At 37.9% G+C, this 21,260-nt stretch overlaps 1 long non-coding RNA gene across 4 annotated transcripts in view; it reads right to left on the bottom strand.

Annotated features, from left to right (window-relative positions):
• LOC120504751 overlaps window positions 1–21,260 on the bottom strand; it is a 222,994-nt gene that overhangs the window by 84,607 nt on the left and 117,127 nt on the right. For 3 of the 4 annotated variants that reach the window (XR_005628108.1, XR_005628107.1, XR_005628110.1), the window contains exon 5: window positions 13,550–13,908. This is a non-coding gene — a long non-coding RNA (uncharacterized LOC120504751). The remainder of the gene's footprint in view (window positions 1–13,549; window positions 13,909–21,260) is intronic. The other variant, XR_005628109.1, reaches the window with a different exon arrangement.

Below are 21,260 nucleotides of genomic sequence, written 5' to 3'. Positions count from 1 at the left end.
TGGAAAGAAATAAATTCTACTGAAGTTGTGAACGGCTGATAGGAGGAACAATTTGGCAGGCAGAGAAAAATTTGAAAAAATCTGTTCAAAGCTGATCTGAAGCTAAGAACATGGAACATGTCCATCAGGAAGACACCAATCCTATGGCCACCAGCTCCATATTGTACAATTTGTTTCAAATAGCTCTGCAGCCAAGCAATACATTGAAACTGTCAGTCACACTTTACACTTTTTCCACTGCTTCTGCTGCTCCTTACTAAGCCACATATGCAAGTCAAAGAGAGACAAGACTCATGAAATCATTGTACTGCACCAAGGTGCTACTTTTGACCCCAAATTGCCACCCTGTGGAGAAGAGTTACCTGACAAGCCACACTATTGTGTGCACACTCCACTGTGTGCATATTTCCCCCTATTTCTACAGCTGGAGGACAAATCTGTCACAATATTCTACACCTGCAACTCACTAATTTTGAAGCTCTCAGGGCTTTGCACATCTATAGCAGCCCCTTTCTTTTCCAACACCTTTGTCATTTACATATATCTGAAGTATGAATACTTCAGATGGCACAATAACAAATGCTTGAGAGATACTGACAAAGCCATCAGCAAGAAGTTAAAGAAACAGAATCAGAAGCCTTCTTGGGAAATATCAAACCAAAACAAACAGAATGTTTCAGGGCAGTGAGCAGATTAACCAGGAACTTTGGATATTTTTTTCTTTTTCAGAGAAACAGCCAGCTTTGTGTTTCAGTCTGTAAACATCCTATGCCAGAAAAGGATCTTCAGAGACTCTTTGTCCTTGCTAAAGGGCTTTACTTAATGGGGTGTTACATGAAAAAGCATATCTGTCTTTCAGGAAAATGTGCCCTGCGGGCTCACTGAAACACTGGCAATATCTAGAGGAAAAAGAAAACCAGGATATGAAATATGTCCTGGCTACTGTAGGTTTAAATACATATTAAGTTGCTCTGCCAGGACTGAAAACTCTGGTGTCATAAATTTCCAGCAACCTGTGTGCATTAAGTAGGTGTCAGGGGACCCTGCTCCCTTCAACAGGAGTCACATCTTCCAAGCAGCGAATCTCGCTGTCAAAGGCTTGAGTCTTGCTTGCAGAACCTGCCCCAGCCAGCTCTGAGCTCACTCTCCAGACTGCAGCACTTCCACTGTGACTGACACATGAGCTGGGAATTTAAAGCCCTCACACCTATATTGCAAATGGTTACATCATTCTTCAAATGACAGGTCCTTTGAAATACCTGAATTATGTCGGACTATTTCCTTTGTGACTTCTTGATAAGAACTTTGCACCCCACTTAGCTGGCCTATATGTAACAGGAGGAAGGGGATTGCTTAAAATACAATATAAAGAAATCTTACCTTATAATTTGTATTTCAAAGCCCTTCATTCCCCATATGTTGTACCAAAGTTTTAAGTTCAGATGTACTTAAAGACGTCTTCTTCTTTTTTTTTTTTTTTTTTTTTTTTTTCTGGTGCATATACAAGCTTATGGACAGGTAACTAGGAATCAAGTGTCCATTTTAAGGTAAGTGAACACATATTCAGTTCTAGGCTTCAGAGAGGACACAGCCCCTCCATATATTTTTCACCAGGCAGGATTTTCCTGCATCTAAATAGCAATGAATATGGCACTCATTTGCACCTTCCTCTACTCATGGTTCATCTAAGAAATACTTCCTTCTGGCTCTGAGTTACCCATCTTACCTGTCAGAAGGGATAATAATTCCTCTGTGTTACATCAACTCAATTATCTAGAAAGGAAAAAAAATTCCTGATTTTACTCATAAGACCTGCGCAAGAGAAATTTAGGAGATAGCCAGCCCCTCCATATATTTTTCACCAGGCAGGATTTTCCTGCATCTAAATAGCAATGAATATGGCACTCATTTGCACCTTCCTCTACTCATGGTTCATCTAAGAAATACTTCCTTCTGGCTCTGAGTTACCCATCTTACCTGTCAGAAGGGATAATAATTCCTCTGTGTTACATCAACTCAATTATATAGAAAGGAAAAAAAAAAATCCTGATTTTACTCATAAAACCTATGCAAGAGAAATTTAGGAGATAGAAGTAAATTTTTAAATCTCTTTCTTGTATGATACTGGCTAAAAGCCGTCTCTCTTCCCTCCTTTGATTTTGACTTGGTTCAAGAGTATCTGTCTTGTATGCAACTGTTGAAATCTGGAACTATCAAAAATCCCACAATATGTACAATTGTGGAATTAATCTGAAAAGGTTTTGGTGTTTGGAAGGCAAACATTCTGTGTCAACTTTATCATTTTATGAGGAATATTGAAATTCCCAGTGTTTAACTCAAGGACTAGGTAGTACCTTTAAACCCAAATTACCTTTGAAGCCAGTAACCAACAGTTCCATTTGGTACCTTCTACTGGTTCTGCTCTGTGTTAAACCCAAATTACCTTTGAAGCCAGTAACCAACAGTTCCATTTGGTACCTCTTCTACCGGTTCTGCTCTGTACTGTGCTGATTCACCACATCAGCACCAACTGTCCTATTCTTAAATTGTTTTTTGTCCTGCTCTTTAAGATACAACCTGCAGTAGAAAGAGAAAATGGGAACACCAGTGCAGACTTATTCTTAAAACAAATGCTCCCTTAATCAAAACCGGATGACTAACAAGCATAAAATTATGGTTCCAATACCACATATAATCGTTTATCTCATTGCAAAGAGGCATACATCATTTGCATTGTGTTCCAGTAGTGTATTATATCCACTTTACCATAATCTAAATGAGCATGCACAGCACAGACAAATGGAGATTCTAGCCCATCTTATGCATTTGCCTGGAGAGCACAATGATGTTTGTTGTGTGTGCTTTTAAAAATCATGTTCCTATAAATAAACACATTAAAATATAAAGACAAAGCAGTGGGCAACCTCATGTCCGAGCAGTTTTAGTTGTGAGATATACTTTTCATATAAAAGGGATGTTTTAGATTTTTTTTCTGGACAGCAATTTTAATAAATTATATTTGAAAATTCTATGACCTATGGAATAAGTTTGTTGAAGAGAATTTAAACCTGTGGATACATCTGCTCAGTGTGTGGGTACTGCCAACCACACTCACAGCTCAGACTAGACAGTATTTTCTTCTGCCCACTCCTCATTATCTGGGATGCACTGAACAGTCCGAGCCAGGGACTCAGCCTTAAACAACTTTAAAAACTTACCAAAATGGCAACTGCCAAAGTATGTATTTCTTTCCTTGAACTTTCTTCTGTACAAAGGCTGTAAGAAGCTTTCACTTCTCCATCTGCAGATTCCCAAAACCACCACAGCTGTGAAGGTCAATAATGCATAGTCCTTCAGGGAGAGCAAGTATGGCTTCATGTGACAATATTTGCAAGAGCTGATTCCAGCTCCCATGTATGACTTTACACCCTCTTCTGACCTTGTAGAACTGTGAGAAACGGGCACTTGAAACTCTGACATTTTTATAAGAGACAAGCTGATCTTATACCTAATTTTAGAGAGCTTTATAAAGCTCTTTTTCCTATTCACAAGGATAACTCACTCAGCACAGCTGATCTTACTGCACAGAAGTATGAGGCTTTACAAGGCAAAAAAAGCATACTAAAATACATGGCAAAATTCTATTTTGTATTGTTAAGATCATTTATCTGTGACATATATGGCATGAAGATGAAAATATGATATGGTCTAAAGGCTTTATTGTTATTTCACTTGGACTGAACTGCATTGCTTATGCTCAATGCACCATTTGTGCAACATGCTTTTCTGATTCTGCCCACAACCTAAAGCTACCATCCAAAAATCAAGGGAGCAGTACAATCTTGACATAGATTAACCTCAAAAATAAACTGTAACTATATTAAAGAACTGTGAAATTCTACCCAAGGATTATTTGCTCAAAGAACAGGAACATGACAGAGATGGTAGGAGGATGAATTGAAGATGCCCCTGCTCATCACAGGGGTGTCAGTCTAGGTGACCTTTAAATGTCCCTTCCAACACAAACTATTCTATGATTCTATGATTCTATGAATGATCCTCAGTAAAATAAAAGAGATAGATGGATACTCTGCACAGCACATTAAATGCTTTAGAGTTTAGCAGAGTATCATTCCTCTTTTTCCATCAGTCTTTCTTGTATGGATTTAGCACTTAGGAGAATAACTATATTACATATTTTACATACAAGAACAGTAACCATATTACATATTGGAATGAGTATGTCTATATGTGGAAATTAAGGATTCTATATTATTTATCTTGGTAAGCATTGTGGAGGTATTTTATTACCCGTATGTCCCGCTCTAATTATTGATTGACATATTGATTGACACTCAGTGTTCTGCTCTAGGGATGGGTTTAATTGCATTCCTCTAGTACTTTAAACTTTACTACTTCTTTCCTACCAGCATAATATTAAAAACATTATTCTGTCTTTACACATTCTTTTTTCTGCATTCATTCTATTTTTTTCCTGGAGAGTCTGCTCTCTTTCCAGTAACCCCCCTCTTGTATACCAGACTGGTGTTCAGCTTTGACCACTAGTTCTGCATCATTCATTTCATCTCTTCTCACAAAATATTTCCCTTTAGCTTACATGCTTTTTTTTTATCCTAAATTAATTTAAAATTCATTTCATCAATCCTCAATGTTTATCTCCGCTTAGATTTCTAGAGAAATCAGTTTTGTGTGTGTCTACATATGACATAGTGTCAAGAGACTTATATGTCCAAGCACAACATGTCCTTTAGTTTACTTTTCTTCTTTTCTATTCAGGACTGTCCACACAGAAATATTGTACATTCATCGAGCCTGATTGCCTGGATTTTAAACAACAGCAATTGTTCTTTCCATATTACACATCCACAGAAACACAAAGTGTTCTGAACTGGAAGGGACCCACAAAGATCATCAAGTCCAGCTCTTAAGTTAACAGGCCATACAGGAATCAAACCCATGACCTTGGCCTTATCAGCACCAGTTGAGATAGCAACAGTTGAGATAATTCCATTTAATTCTCCCTCCAACTGTCTCCCAAAAATAGAGAAAAACTACTAGCCTCTTTCTGTCTTTTGATATTTCCCTAGCTGTTAACAAGATGTGAAAAAAATATTCAAAAGGCTTTTCTTACTTTGCCTTAATGATTTCTCTGGAATTTGTGAATGTCATTCATCTAGATCAGTTACCTTGTCAAAATGTAATGGTTCCATATACTTAACAGTGTGCTCTAGCATACTCATAAACGCTTTAATACCTTCTTTGGGAAAATACATTTTCATCTTCCAGATGTGACCTTCAGCTTTTGTCAGAAATGCCTATACTATGGAAGAGAAAACACATTGAGTTATCTGAAATACATTCTTTAGTAACAATACCTCTTATTCATGTTTCTTTATGACCTTGCAAGCTAGGTTTGACAGCTAACTCTACATATTCTATGCTTATAAAACCATTTCTTTTTACCATGTTAATGCCATTAATTAGCATTATTATTACCAACATTAAAGTCTAAATTTTACTTATTCAATTTATCAATATCTTCAGCCTTCCTTGCAGCTATAAGAACTCTCCCTTTTTCATATGAAGCATTTTCTTCCCCCATAAATAATTTCATTGAGTGTGAGGTAAAGTCTGGGTTATCTGGTCAAAGCAATCTAGCTTACACTTGGCATTCACACACTTTTCACATATGTGAATGTACACTTTGAGAGCTTCTACCTTCTGCATCAGACCTTGTACAGAACAGAACCATCTGTAGCCATCTGTAATGACATATACAGAAAGAGGGAAATTCTAAATTTGCTTCACACTACCATACTTGTGCATGTGATGTTGGGTGTTATAAGAGGGAAGCAAAAGTTTGCAGGCCTGACAGCACTTGTAGCAGTGGAGAGCAGTGGCATAAGGATGCATAACATACATAAGCCTGTTCATTCATGTAGTGCAAACTGACAGCTCTGAAACTCTATACTGTAGACAGAGCTTGGTCCAATGTGTATGATATTACACACATGGCAAAGCTTGAATATTCCAATTCAGATTTTTTCCACACTGCTCATGTATGAAGCACCTCTCTGGTCCTTCCCAGCCTAAGCCTGTTGATAGATCATGTGCTATTAGTTTTATATAATTTCACTAAATGTTCCCTGGCAAATGTTTTGTGGACATGCAGAAAGAGAGAAGCTGGTTGTAAAAATGTATCCATGCAATGTACAGGGTCTGCAGAAAGTAACTACACTACCAACAACAATGAAAGCATCAAAGTACACAAAGAGACAGCTGTTACTCTGAAATCTTACATGTCATATCACCATACAAGATGAGTATTTGACTAGCCAAACTACAATACATACCCATGTGTCTGTGTGTGTGTGTGTGTATATATATATATATATGCATATGTATATATATAGGTGTATATATATATATAGGTGTGTGTATATATATATGCTAGATAACAAGCTTTGCATGACTTTCTGCACAATTAGAGCATTACCTGAGCAAGTCCCTGTTAGAGACAGCTGCAATCAATGCAAGATTTTTCATTCCAAGCAGTGCCATTCTGTGAATCTATGCCAGTTTGCAGTGATCCCATTTGCACCCCCCATCAGTTCATGCTATCACCCTCACTGTGTGTCTTTTACTGCTATTGTGCCTTTCATCTGCAGATCACTTCCCTTTCATGTACTGTCATCTCCACCTTTTTCCTTAGAACAGTATTTCACTTTACTGATTCTATATTTAAAGCTTGCGGCTCTCCCCGTTTGCTTAGTCTAATTGGCTCTTAAAATCTTTTTCACAATGGAGTAACTAATTAAATTATTTTGATCAGTTTCCAAAATTTTCCTGAGGAGATGAATAATATATTGGTTTGCATTATAATTTTCTTAGCTATTTCATTTAGGTAATTTTGGAGCATTTTTACATTCATTGGGGCAGAGATAAAGAAGCAAGTTTGGCTCTGTAGGGAAGCTGGCTTGGGAAACTGTTTCCCAAGAGTCCTATAGATCAGTCTCTACCTAAGTAATATGTTATAAATAAATTGTCCTTGAAACATAGACTAGAGTGTTCCAAACCCATGGAAGATCAGGGTTACACTTACTCCTACTCCCCCTCTGTAGTTCATTGAATCATTCAATCTTTTATACAATCTGCCATATCTTCTGGGGCAGTTTGGAAGTACCCATCCTCCCCAACAGTCTATATGCTGGGGAACTTTCCAGGTCAGGTTGTGCTTGCAAAAGCAGAAAAAGGGGCTGAAACAAGATGTCCTCTTGAAAAGGCTGAGGAGGAGGTAAGAGGAATCACCAACTACTTCTGCTCTGGTTCCCTTTTAAAAGAAAAGATCAATTCTTCTATGTGTTTTTCTGTGAAGAGGAGGATTAAGTTCCTACTTTCATGGCTGTAAGTCATGTGTGGAGAGAAATGCATGCAGAGAAATGCACAGTTAAGCACATAAGCCTCCAAGAAGGTGGGGATTTAAAACTTGAGTGAGTCCTCAGGGCTTTGCTGCCTCAGATGGCTCAGTGCTTAGGGCTGTGCACACCACTATAGATCATACATTCTTTTTTTGCCATTGTATGGGAAACATACAATGCCAACCAGACCACAGATTTGGCCACAAGTCTCCAAATATTGCATGGTACCAAAGTCCTTGTTTTCCCAAAACTTAAATCTCTATAACTTATCAATAATTTAATTACTTCTTTTACACGTGTAATGCTGTATGCCTCTGATCATTCAGACACATGAAATGTTTCACAGCTGGAACAGAGCAGGATATGCAGGCAGGTATATGAATGTCAGCACTGTCAGGCAACATACTTACTGATGTGCTGTATTTAAATCCTTCTGTACCAATGGACACCAAACCTGGCAGGTGCTGAAACCACTGATGTGTGCCTCACATGACTGCTTTTGTGCCTTACCATTCCATGCATGACACATCAGAAGCCATGCCTCCACCTCTTTTGTGGTTTTATGATCTTGCTACAGCCCTGAATTTCTCTTCTCATCCACTGCTCCTGTGACCACAGCCAGAATATTGCTCCCTGTGTGATCCCACTGATGGAGCAGGGGGCAAGGGAAAGGAGCAGGGCAGAGGTGCCAGATGCACTGGCATGGTTGGAAGCTGTAGGTCCTGCAGTGTTCAGGGTCTATTCAGGAGTGGAGGAAGAGCAAGGTTTCAAGCTGCAGTATGATTTACAGGTCTTCTTCTCTCCCTGGTCAGATGCACAATCAGCTCCATAGCCACCAAGACAGAGCAAAATGTTGACTTTCCCCCTTCCAGCACCCCTCCAAACCTCAGAGAAGCTTCATCCCAAGGCCCTAACAGAGCAAATGCCAGCTGGGGTGATTTCCTCACACACTGAGTCACCGTGTGGGCTGAACACTCATCCTGAACTGTGACAAAACCACCTACCTCTGAACTTTGACAAACTGTGCCAATAAAGTTACTGAGTGATCATGACTATTTTCTGTTAACTTTTTTTTCAACGTTTCATTTGCTAAAAAGGCAATTTTAGCTCCTGAAGACGGCATTTTAAGCAGAACTCAGAAATGTGACCTGGAAAGATAATATGAATGGGATTTTTCTCTGTCATCTCTCTAGGCTTTTGATTATTCTTGACATTCTATAATGTTAAGTTATAAATAGAAAGCATTTTGGAAATGTCATAATATCCTGCGTCTAATAAGAGAATACCACAGCTAGAAAATATGCTTAAGAAATCAAGATTACATAGCAGACTCAAGAGGAAGAATTAAACTGGGCTTCAATGCAATGGAACTTAACAGCTATAAAAAAATATGAACTGTGAGCTCAAGCTGGAAGCTACAATTGAAATGTAAACATTGCTTATTGAAAGCAGGATGCTGCATTAATAAAGCAACCACAAAAGCTGAAGACTTGTGGCATTACTGGATAGAGCAGGGATGCTTTTTCACCCTTTCAAGTGGATCTAATTCAGATTATGTCTCCCAGCTAACCCAAATGTTCAAAGTCCTTGTACTTGATCCTTCAGTAGAGCATGAATTTGTTTTGGAATGTTCTAGCTGAACTGATTTCTTTTTCTCTTGCGTTTCCATCTCATATAGAAATTATTCTCATCTCTTTGCAGGTCTTCTATGTCTTAGCACAGGTAAAAGGGCTGGTACAGACTAATACATGACAAGCTTTTCATATTCTCATAAATTAAATTGGAATATTTACTAAAGATCAAAATCAATTTTTTCTTTTCTATGCTTGAACCTAAAGCACAGTGCAATTTCTGCTTTGATTTGTACAGAACACTTTGCTGACTATATCAATAGCTACCAATTCACCCCACACTATGTGGAACAGACTTTGCCTCCTGGAACATGCCTGTGAGATTTCAGGGGCTGAGCACCACTCTGCATCACCCCTCCAGGAGGCACCAACCACTGACTCCTCTGGAGTCTGGGGGTGGCCAAGAAGAGTCACAAACATGGCTGGATTTGGGTTTGACTAGTACTGAAGCATAACTAAAGTTTTAATAATAAAACCATGGCACTAAGATGATATGTGCTGATGTAACTCTGGTGAAAATTTCAATGAGTGATCTGCAAGATCAATAAAAAATAGACTCTTAACATAGTCAATAAAATGGTTTGGAAGTATTTCAGAAATGAATATATGAAGCCGAAAAACTTATAAATAAATAAAATTTCTGTGGAGCTTTGCCCAAACTGACATTTATTTCATTATACCATCCCATTCTAACAGTCCCTTGTTTAGGTATCTAAGGCAACCAGTGAAAACCCAACAAAAAATACCTTTTTCACTCTAGAACACCAGCTTCTTGATTACAAAGAAATGAAGCTTTAATTACCTTTGGGTAATTAAAGGTGACTGGTCAGAGAAGAAAACAAACAGTATCTAAAATCAGTGTTATGTGACAGTCCCAGCTGCAGAAGGGCAAGGTCTGTCACACTGCTGCTGCCCCATTGTGGAATTAACATCCACAGTAATAAACAAAACAACAGGGGTCTCAAAAACTCTACAGCAAAAAAATATAGATTTTTTTTTACCTGACCCAAGCAAAAATATTTGGCTGTAATTGCATGATGGGAGAAAGAGGGCCCTTTGAAGTTTAAGAGTTACCTGCATACTTAGAAAATGTTTTCTGAGATAGGTCATTTTTCTTCCAAATGTGACTGATCTGTTCCACATAAATACAAATTCTTATTTCTACTTTGTTATTTGTCAAGAAAATTGCAATCAATATTATTTTAATCCACCTCATACACAGTGTTGAACCTTTTATTTGTCTCAATGAATAAATAATTCGAACTGAGACTGTGCTCAGTGTTTTCTGAGTATCTAAAAAAAAAGCTGGAATCTCCTTTTCACTTTTAAGCTTTGAATTATGGACCATCCCATTGCCTGGAAGCAAATGAAGTTCTTAAATTATAAACAGCAAATTATCTTCTTGCTTTTTGTTACTAAAACAAAAAAGTAGACATGTTTGGGAGACAATAAAAAATTAATATAATCAGTAAAAATTGAAATTCATATTTTCTTTGGGTTTTTTTTAAATTTTTCAGCTTTTAAATTAACATTTCCTGGACTGGATTGCATGAATTTAGTTTTAGGAAAGATTGCCATGTTGGATATACATATGAACCAAACATTTACATTAACACTAACTGCAGTCATCAGAAGTTATAGGAAATTTATGTGTAACTACTGATGGAGAAGGTGAATTCCCACAATCCCAAAATCTTTAAATGTACATAACAAAGGTAATTTTGTTAATGTTTTTGGAAGAATATAAATGAATGTCCTGTTATGATGCATATTTCTGCACCCAGACCAATATTCCTCTTTTGAAGAGTTTTAGCAGCTGTAACAAGTAATATTTATAACACGTCAAAAGTAGAAGTAGGTCTTGAGAAAATCAAGCTGACATTTAGAGAGCTACATTTGGTGCAACTCAAATTTACTGCAGCTGCAGTATAAATAATCTGAGCACTGCCAAAGATGAGCTACTTATGTCTGTATACACACAGAACAATTTAAACTTCTCCACATTTAATTTCAAATAAAGGACAGTTTTATGGCTGATCAGTGCAGTACACAGGATCTCAAGCATGACAAAACCATGAAATCTGAAGGAATTTCCATCACAAAGAGCCTAAGAACACACCAGTTTCTTCAAAACTGCTTCACAGCTCTCTCCACTAAATCCAGGTGTAATGTAGAAATTTGGTGTAATTCCTTCTTAATTATGTTGAATATAATTTGCAGATAAAATTTGTAGAAAGTTAGAGTAGATTCTTTCTGCAGCTCTTTATATTTTGGATAGTGCTGGATAGAGGGGGCTGGGGGAATACAGGCAAAGAAAGCACTGGAAACTTAGGACAAATTCTTGCTATAGAAAACACCTCTGTGCTAGCTTGTCCCTTTTTTTTTTTTTTTTTTTTCCCTTTTGCACAATTGTTCTAGGGTGGGTGACTTTATGATGCTTGTATTCCCAATCCTCTGCTCTGTTTGTGCTGGATATTAAGTTCTGCCCCTCTAAGACTGGTTCCGAGAGTGAAGTGGGGAGAAGGAAAAGTGGTGGAATTTTTCATGGCTGTATTCACAAACACAGAGATAAGAGCTTCAGCTCTCTCTCGGTGTGTTGTCTGCAGCACAGACAGCAGGAGAGAGCTCTCCTTTGCTTTTAGTTAGATTTTTTAAGTTAGCTGAGGCCAGAAGATGTTTGGAACTGTTCAGCTATTGTTCAGCCCAGGAACACCATTGTCCGGGGTCCCCCAAGCTGCACTGTGGCCAGGACACCGGACCCGAGCCCCGGAGAGACCGAGAGAAAGCCGAGGACAGCGCCACGACAAGGAATCTCTCCAATCCACAGAAGGACTTTCTGAATTGGCCATCTCTTCAGAACAATGAGAGGTTCCATGGTACAATAGTATTCATTTTTCATGTTTGTGAGTACTTTGCTTGTTAAATAAACATTTTTTTCCCACTTTTCTCTGAGGAGATTTATGTCTCCTGAACTGGTAGGGGGAAGGGCTGCTTGAATTTGCTTTATAGAACAGACCACTTCAAAAGTTTCCTCCCAAATTTGCCCTTAACTAGGACAACAATTCTTAAATTCTTAGACTTGCCTTAATATTTTAATGACATATGAATAATATCCACATTGCTGTAACGTATTGAGTTTCATTGAGAATGATTCTGAATATTTAAAGAAATAATGGATATGCTTGAAAGTGTTCCAGAATTAAAATAAATAAATAAATAAATTAGGCATGTGTTGATGTTTAATAGAATTTTTGCAGAAATCTGTAGTTTTTAATTAACTCCCTTTGAAGTCTTTGAGTCATCTCATGAAGGAAGAGAAAGTCTATGTTAGATTAAGGAGACTAATCATTCAATCAAAGAACAATTTAATCCATATTCAGTGTGATCTCTACAGAAACAGAGTCAGACTTTAAAGTGTTCATTGCAACCTTTTCATGAACATTTTTAGTTTTCAAGATAAATTACTCACTCACCCAGGAACATCACTGATTTTGCAGGAGTGTCATCATCCAAAGCTAAGCCACTCAAAACCTTGTAAATTTATAGCTGAAGCTGCAATTAAGAGTAACTTCTGATAGATTTAAAGAAATATATGAAATTACATTACACAAATGCCCTTAACCTTGTCCTGCAGATAAGATATTTAATAATTTCATTTAAATATATTATCTTATTAGGATCAATTGGATTTTTTTAAAATGTGTTTCTTCTTTTTTGGCATCCTAGAGGGAAGAGATAAAGTTGCTGAAGTGCCATACCTATGCATTCCTTCTGCTGGCTCAAAACAACAGCTGGACACCTGTGGACATAACCTTTTTTGGCATCCTAGAGGGAAGAGATAAAGTTGCTGAAGTGCCATACCTATGCTGGCTCAGAACAAGAGCTGGACACCTGTGGACATAATTGTGCAGCTAGGACATAAATCAATGTATCTATCAGTCAGGAAGACATATAAATGACTTAACTTGCATCTGTAATTAAATGTGCCTAAAAAGTGGGGGCCAAAAGAATCCACAGACAGCAATAAATAATATGTCCTTCTGGCATATCTGACATGACCCTGATCTCTTGTGTCATATACGTGTCAATATTGTCACTAGTGCAATTGTTCTGAAGGGGCTAGTCTTGACTGACACCATTGGGGAAGTCAGAATCAGGCCCACAGATGTTTGGATCACCAGATGGATTCCACAAGTGTCATGGCCTTCCCAGTCTCATTCACAAAATCCTTTGTTGCACCCACTGCCAATGGAAGTGTCCTTGCACAATAAGCTTCGCTCTTCATGATAGGCTTTTCAAGAGCAACAAATCATCCAACATCAAGCCATGACCGATATCCTGTAGCCTGTCCCTTAATTTTATGATTTCTCACGATGAAGCCAAGGCATGGAACATGAGGGAGAAATTTAACGCAGCTTCTCTGTTCTAAGCACTGTCTGAACTGGAAAGAGGAGGATATCACAGCCAACACAAACTTACCATCACAAATGCAGTCTGCACCTGACTGAACTTGCACAGAAACACTCTGTGATTTCCTGCTGGAGATTAGCTGAGGATGGTTATGTGTTTATAGTGCAGATCATCTCTTCCACCTGGAAATGAAGAGAAATTCAGGGTCTGAACAGGGTCAGTGTCTTCAGAGCTAATCCTGTACTTCTTGGTCCATCAGATTTGCTCCTCTTCTGAGCGGGCATATGAGTTGGCATAATGATCCCAACATTAGTCTTGTTCAGAAGAACACAGACTGAAGTAGGGGCAGTGGAGAGAGATCTTCTACCTGCTTTGTTCTTTTGTTTGCTTGTTTGTAAGGCAGTGATTCTCTCGTTCTGTTTCTATACCTTTGGGAAAAAAACCCCAGAATCATGGAATGGTTTGGATTGAAAGGGATTTGGTTTGAATTGCCAACAGGTCTGTAACTCCTGAAACAATGCGTTCAACTGCTACAACTTGAGCAAAAGGGGGACAAAGAAAAGACCAATACTACATGGTGCTCCTTCTCTGTCTGATAGAGAGTTCCAGATATACAGATGACTGAAAAAGGGCTACTGAGTTGCTCTGCCTTTCTTGCTTTAGAAAACATCCGAGTGGTTGATTGCTGCTACATTGTGCTAAGCAACACAAGTAAAGAAGCCCTCTTCTGTCATACCAGTGCTAATATCTTTTCTGTTATCTCTAAGGTGCAGAAAATACTATAAGCCATATGTTAAAAGTCAGATAATCTTTATGTTGGAGGTAGAAAACTACTTTCTTAAGGTAGAAAATTCTGCATCAAAGTCACAGCACCTAATTGACTGCTCTACACATTGGCTTCATGTAGCTGGGGCAAAACAGGAACTTTTAGGCTCCTGACACCATCAATACACTGTCCAAACAAGTACATCTTCTAATGCAGCTGGGCTATGTCAGCTCATCTTCTACATCCCTATCAGTTATTCCTAACCAACTTTCTTATCATAACTACTTCTTCATATCACTTCTGTTTGTTGCAACATTATGGCCTACAGGCAAACAACTGAAATGTTTTAGCTCATAATTTCATGCATTTCTAATTTATTGTCTCACTTTAAATCTCCATTAAAATTAAAATAGGAGAAGGGGAGAAAAAAGCCCTTTTCATGCTTATTCACCAAGCAGCTTTCTAAGGTTCTTAGAGGTCTAATTATGATATGAAAACATGATTTCCAACTTTGCAGATGATACTAAATTGGAAGAGAATAAAAACAAATGAGGAATAATTAGGTAGTGCAGCCAGATATAAAAGAATTTAGATCATTTTATATTTCAGGAATAATAGATGGCAAATGCAGGGCTCTGCAAATAAATTGAGAATAATTAGCCTCACAGTGTGGCATAAAATGTGGAATCCTGTTTAGAAAGACAAGAGGCAACAATACAGCAAGATAAATTCAGAACTTTGCAAAATTCATGTCTAAGATTCCCTTATGTGAATGGCTAGAAGTCTCAGTGGTACTCCCCTAGAAATGAGATAGAACTCAGTGTCAGCAAGAAAAACACCACTTGGCCTCTGGGCCAGGAAGGGCTACATGGTAGAGTCTGAGAAGAAGTTTCTTCCACAGCAATTACACAGGACTGTATCAGCTAAATAATGGACCACAGGCTGTATTCAGTCTGAAGGGTGTCTCTGCCCAAACCAGTATCTTTCTCTGGGGGCAAAAAGAGTGGGGAGAATGCACCAAGGAAATGTTTTGCTTCTTTGCTCGAGTGCTCCTGCAGAAGAGCCTGACTCTGCGGCAGAAATGCACCACTTGTTTGGAAAGAGCTCTAGGCGGATCAGGAACAGTCATTTTTTATTTCCTTGCATTATGTTATGTTCTTTAATGTATTCAGGCCTGAAGTTAGAAAAAGGTTTCCAACAGTTGAGCTGGGAGGTTCCAGGAGAGCTGTCAGTGGGAACAATGGTGGGAAGATACCTTGCTGGTTTTAAAATGTTGCTTTATGAACCATGACAGATTAAATGCTGAGATAGCTGGGATGGCAAGGGACATCACCCTACGAGATCACCATGGTTTCCTACGCTGCTGCTTTCCACTCTATATACTGCTGCCTACTTCTCTTGACTGAAACACAACCTGTCAAAAACGCACTCCCTCTTCTGCATATATCAGCACATTAATTTTCAACTATGTGATATGGGATGTTCTTCTGTATCAACCCAAGGAAAAAAAAAGAGTCTTTTTTTTCTTTTTTGAAGAGATGAAAATTTGTTCAGGAAACTGTTTTTTTTTATTTTATTTTATTGAGCTGTCTCTTCATTTTGAAGATGAGTGAAGATGGAAAATGGACAAATGCATGGGGGAATTAAGATCACTGCTGGTGAGTCAGTACTGCAAGGGATTACTGACTACAGAACATTTTCACTGAAAACAGAATTAAATAGACCTCTCTAGAATAATGATGTCTAAAATCCATCATTACTTCATGGAATTTGAAAAGTATTAGGTTGATCTGTTTTCCTATCAAGAGAGACCTTTTTGGGGGTGAAAATTTACCTTCCTAGGTCTTCTTATAGTAAACTTTGAGCTTTTTTAATGATAGCAAAATAGTGACAAAAGCTTCATTTTAGGACATTTATACATTTCTTTCTAGCCATGTTTTCCACAGAATAGGTCTGAGTTATTAGCCATCTTTCAAAGCATTCCATTGTGAAAGGCCATCGAAATCTTCCTGATGCAATGAAGTGTATTTCAGCATTTCAGCACTAAACGCCTGCATAATTTATGGCAGAGTGCACATAATTTCTGTGTATGGCTATACTAACACAGGCTCTTTTCACATTTGAAATTCAATTCTTCCAGCTCACTAATTGATTCATTTTCATAAATACTCTAAAATTTATAATAAGAATGATGCTTTGCAGTAAGATATTGTTTTGGCCAGTACCCAAATTAACTATGAATATTTACTTTCAACAAAAGCCAGGGGGACCAACAGCAAATAAAGAAAACATAGTGATTTATAATTTCTTTTTACAATCCTTTTGTTATATGAGATTCAGCAAAATTTCAAGTCCTATAAACCATCCCCTTAAAATACAGTTATTATGTTACTCAGTATAATTTTTCTGTTCTCTGTCTCCTTCTGCCCATTCCTTCCAGGAGCCCTCTCTCTGCTGGGATCCCTCTAATTCTGTCTTGGGATGTGAGACGGTGAACAAGCTTCCAACAAGAGCTTTAAAAGCCACTATGTCCATGATCCTTCACCAGAAGAGTTGAATTAGGATGCTTTCAGGGAAAGTGGAAAATAATTTGATTCCAGAAAGAAAAACAAATCATTCCCAAAATCCTTGAACATATATCCTGAAGTCACCTGGGTTTCAAGAGCAAGGACCCAGTTTAAAACATACAAGCTCAGACCAAGGCAATGTTCTCAGGAAGGGCTGATGTAGGTTGCAGTTCAGTTCCCACAAGCCCCATCAGGTCAAGTTGTGCAGCTGCAGCATGAAAGATGGGATTACCATAAAGTATGGAAAGTGATTTGTTAGTCTAGTGCAACTCTTGCATGGTCAGGGTTGGACAGAAGCACCTGCACTCATGATGAACACTTCTACCAACTCCAGACTTTTGGGAGCATAGCCCAGCCTTGTCACATCACCCTTCTTCAGCAGCTCTCCCTCCTGCCTGGCCATTAGTCTGTGGAACTGACACCTGGCATTTGGGGAAACAGGCAGGATGGGCCTCAGGTACCTTCAGGATCAAAGATATTCATTTATAAATAATATCAGTTTTAGATTAGAGTGATTTTAAGTGTGTGAAAGATAACTTAAAAGCTGTGACTATCATGGAGCTCTCTATGTCCCAGAGCTCTGTAACAGAGTTCAGGGACAAGCACACCTTCCCCTGAAACTCATCAGCTTCCCATTCTTCTTAGCTCTGTGCTATTGCCTTGAGCTGTTTCAGCACCAGATGGGGCAGGAAAAAGCAACAGAACCAGATCTGCCCTCCAAAATGATTCTGCAGTCTTCCATAGCCACAAGGACAGCCTACCATAGAAAATCTACCTTCAAATCCACCAGCTGTGCTATGAGTCCTTGCTCTGTCTCCCAGACACTTAGGAAACCTGCCACTAGGAATCACAGCTGCTGGAAGTTGCCACCCATCCACAAGGAAGCCAACAGCCTTGAACTTGCACTGCAACAGGCAGGCAGCTCCTGGGGGGCTGTGCCCATGGCCACTGCACCACTGAACATTGGGATGGTGGCAGCGGCCGGAGGCCCAGAGCCCAGGGCTGGCACCAGGAATACACAGCCTTGGCTGCCATCACACTGCCTCTCCAGCAAATCCTGCACCCTCCTCTGCACCCTGGCTGCGTTCTTGCCCTTCTTTTTGTGCAGAAGATATACACAGTTTGAGCTTTTCTTTTTTTTTTTTTTTTTTTTTTTGTCTTCAGGAAGTTTTATTGGCCCAGGAATTAATCACAACACTTAATTAAATTTTGTTAGTGATATATACATAAGCCTTTAATTTATTTGTTGTTGAGAAAAGCAACTCTGTGTAAATAAAAATATAAACTATCAAAAAGTTAAAAACAGCCTGACTTGCTCTGCAGAATTTTCAATCCTCTAGGATTCAGCAAAAATAGAATGAATTACATCTTCAAAAAGCATTAAGCCAAGTACTTCATCAAAGGTTAAAGTGCAGAAATATTAAATAACTGAAAAGTTGGCTCACTGGACTGCAAATTGGCCAGAAGAAGAGGAAGTGAATTTGAAAAAGAAAAGAATTTATAAGAGGTTTTGACAGAGATCAGCAAATCTTCAGCTTCTCAATATTGTATTAACAATGGCATCAAAAATTTTTCCTGTCAGTTCCTAATAGTAAATTCTGGTTAACAATAAGGAAAGAACAATACAATCAGAAACAGGAAAATGTAAAATATTCATGCACTGCAGTACTCATAAATAACAACACATGAGAGGGGGAAACAGTCAAGAAAGGGATCTCTATCTAATGGAAAATTGTTGCAGAATTACAAGGAAAACTATTTTATTCCAGAAAAAATGTTTGCACCCAGTTCAACCAGAAGTGCAGCTCCTGTAAATAAGACAAGCTAAATCTCATTAGAACTAGGCTCAGCTTTCAGGAAAGCTGAGAAAGTCTTAGGTGTATATATACATATACATATATGTGTGTGTGTGTGTGTGTGTGTATATATATATATTCGCATGTGTGTGTCTCTGTGTGTGTGTATAATTAGCAAAATATAATTTAGATTAAACTGGATTCAATGCTTTGGTAAAGACTGAAAGCATTTGAATGGGCACACATTTACACAGTACAATTTTTATCTTATCTGCAGTGTCCTATTTGTCAGCCTTACAGAGTCTGTGGTTTGTCTCAAACCACATTCCCATGTATTTTCCACTCTTGCTAGTTTTGTAATCACCACAGGTGCTCTGTTTTATCAGCATGAGGTCCACCATGAGTCTGGGATAAACAGACAAGTCATCGCCACCAAATGCCCTGCATCACCAGAGATGCATCAGGGCAGATTGTATGAGTAGAGAGTTAACCAGGCATCACAATTTTTAGCTCAAGTTTAAAAACAGGGATTTTTCTTCCAAAATTCTTCATTTTTTTCTTTAAGCCCTATAGTTTCCTGCACAATACACAGTGGTGTTATAGCAGAAAAAACTCACACCTTCCTCTAATCAAAGGCTTAGGCTGGCCTTGCAGTTGTTGATCTCTGCCAATGCTCTAGTGAATTAAATTAAAATGAAGCATAAGATTTCAAAGACTTTCTCACTTCTTTAAGAATTAAAAAGGAAACAAACAAAAGAAACCTTGTAATTTAAATTTTTACATAGTATTGCTTTGTATGTCCCTTTGAAATATTCCTTATGGGACTGCATCTCTAACTAAACATTCTTTGCAATTTTATTGTTCAAAATTCCTGAGGTAATATTGTGAATGACCATGTAAATGTAATAAATTTCCTTCATCCTTTCACAGGATGCTAGTTGTTTCCTTGTGAGATGCTAATGCTATTTAAAGGAATATCTGAAACTCTTTTTGTCATTCTGAATTTCAAAATTTAGGGAAAAAACATGTTAAAGAACAGTCTTTTTCAGGTGTGTATCTTTTCCATGCTCTGATCTTGGAAAAATTTGGCAAGGAATTCAGACAAACACTGAGTCAGGAAGCAGGAACTGACTTGAGATTTTATGTTGGTATTGAGCCAGTGGACTCAGAGAAATTATGGATTGCTAAAATTTCAACGTGACCAGTGAGGACATGACAAAAGGATTTTGAGAACCTCACAGAGATGTCTAATGATATTAGGATAAGGATAATGTTAAACAGGGGAGAATATCTATACTTCCTCAGAAGAAAAATGCCATCTTATGCTCCTGATTGGTAAAATAGGCAAATGGCACCACTGAGTCAACAAGTACTGTAGTGGGTAGATATCTGCACAGAATCTGATGGATTTCTCCATTTTGAAAGGAATCTAAGCAAAAAGTCATAACATTACATCCTGGGAATTGGTTTTAATAGTGCAGGTTGCAAAGAGGCAGTTTTGTTTTCAAAAGACTGTCTTATTCCTCATTTTCCAGTTAAGTCATAGTTATTCTATCCCATGAAATATGATTCGTGTTAGAACAATGGCAATTTTTTTTTAAATTTATGATACAGCATCTGAATTAAATGTTTAAGCATGGAAACAAAAAAGGATGACAGAAATGTAAAGATACCAACTGTTTAAGAATATATATAGTGAAATAATAACCATAAAAATATCTGCATAATAAATGTTCAAAATTAAAAGTTTTTACTTGATCTTGATTCTGAAAATTGTGTTTATCTGAGTAAACATAATTCTCTTTGAAGACCAGACTATCCTTTAGCATGTATTATTTTTCTGTCAATCAGCAATTTCCATAGCTATGCAATTGTAGTGTGGTCAGAGTTCTCTGGATACTTCATTACCAAAGGCTTCCACTTGTCCCAGTGCCATTCTGTTTTTCAAAACCATGCACTCTGGAAATTACTAGCTTTCACAACCCAAGATATTAATGAGAAAAAATCAGGTGGAAAAGAACGTGTTCCCAGATCTCTTCACCAAAGGGCACCAGCACAGGAAATAACAGAGAGAGAAAGCAAAAGCTGAAGATTAATATTCTTGTTTCAGCCTGACACATTCATTTTCCAGGCATCAGTCTAAGAACATTCATGCTAAAATCAGTGGGAAATAGCCTATAAAAATTAAGTGATTTCATCTTTATAGACAGTGTTTTGTAAGAATGAACTTTAGCAGAATCTTCGATAATTCAATGCCTTAGAATCATGGAATGAGAGTTTTCAATTTGCCTAGCTATGGAAAATCCCCAAACAAACTTATTGAAAACAAAAGCTACTATGCATCTTCTGGTTCAGAGCTTACCACAAAGAACTATTCTTTCAAGGGTACTTTTATTAATCTTTTCTCAAAGGTAGGTTCACACCTTTCCAGTGAAGGGCTTATAATTTTTCCTTTATTACATTCATAGTCATCTGCATTCATTGCATTGACTGATTTCTGACTTCCTAGTATTACAAGCTTTATTTTGGCCAGAACTAGATTCCTGCTTTCCACTGGAAGTTATGAATCTTTCAGTAACAGCTAGACTTACATAAAAATGAAGATGTCAATTTCAAGTGGGTACGTAAAACTGAAAAGACAGAAAACCATG

The sequence above is a fragment of the Passer montanus genome, unplaced genomic scaffold (genome assembly GCF_014805655.1).
Source record: "Passer montanus isolate IOZ18808 unplaced genomic scaffold, ASM1480565v1 scaffold3, whole genome shotgun sequence".
In the NCBI taxonomy this organism is placed as follows: Eukaryota; Metazoa; Chordata; class Aves; order Passeriformes; family Passeridae; genus Passer; species Passer montanus.
This window is presented reverse-complemented; position numbering and strand designations above follow the sequence as displayed.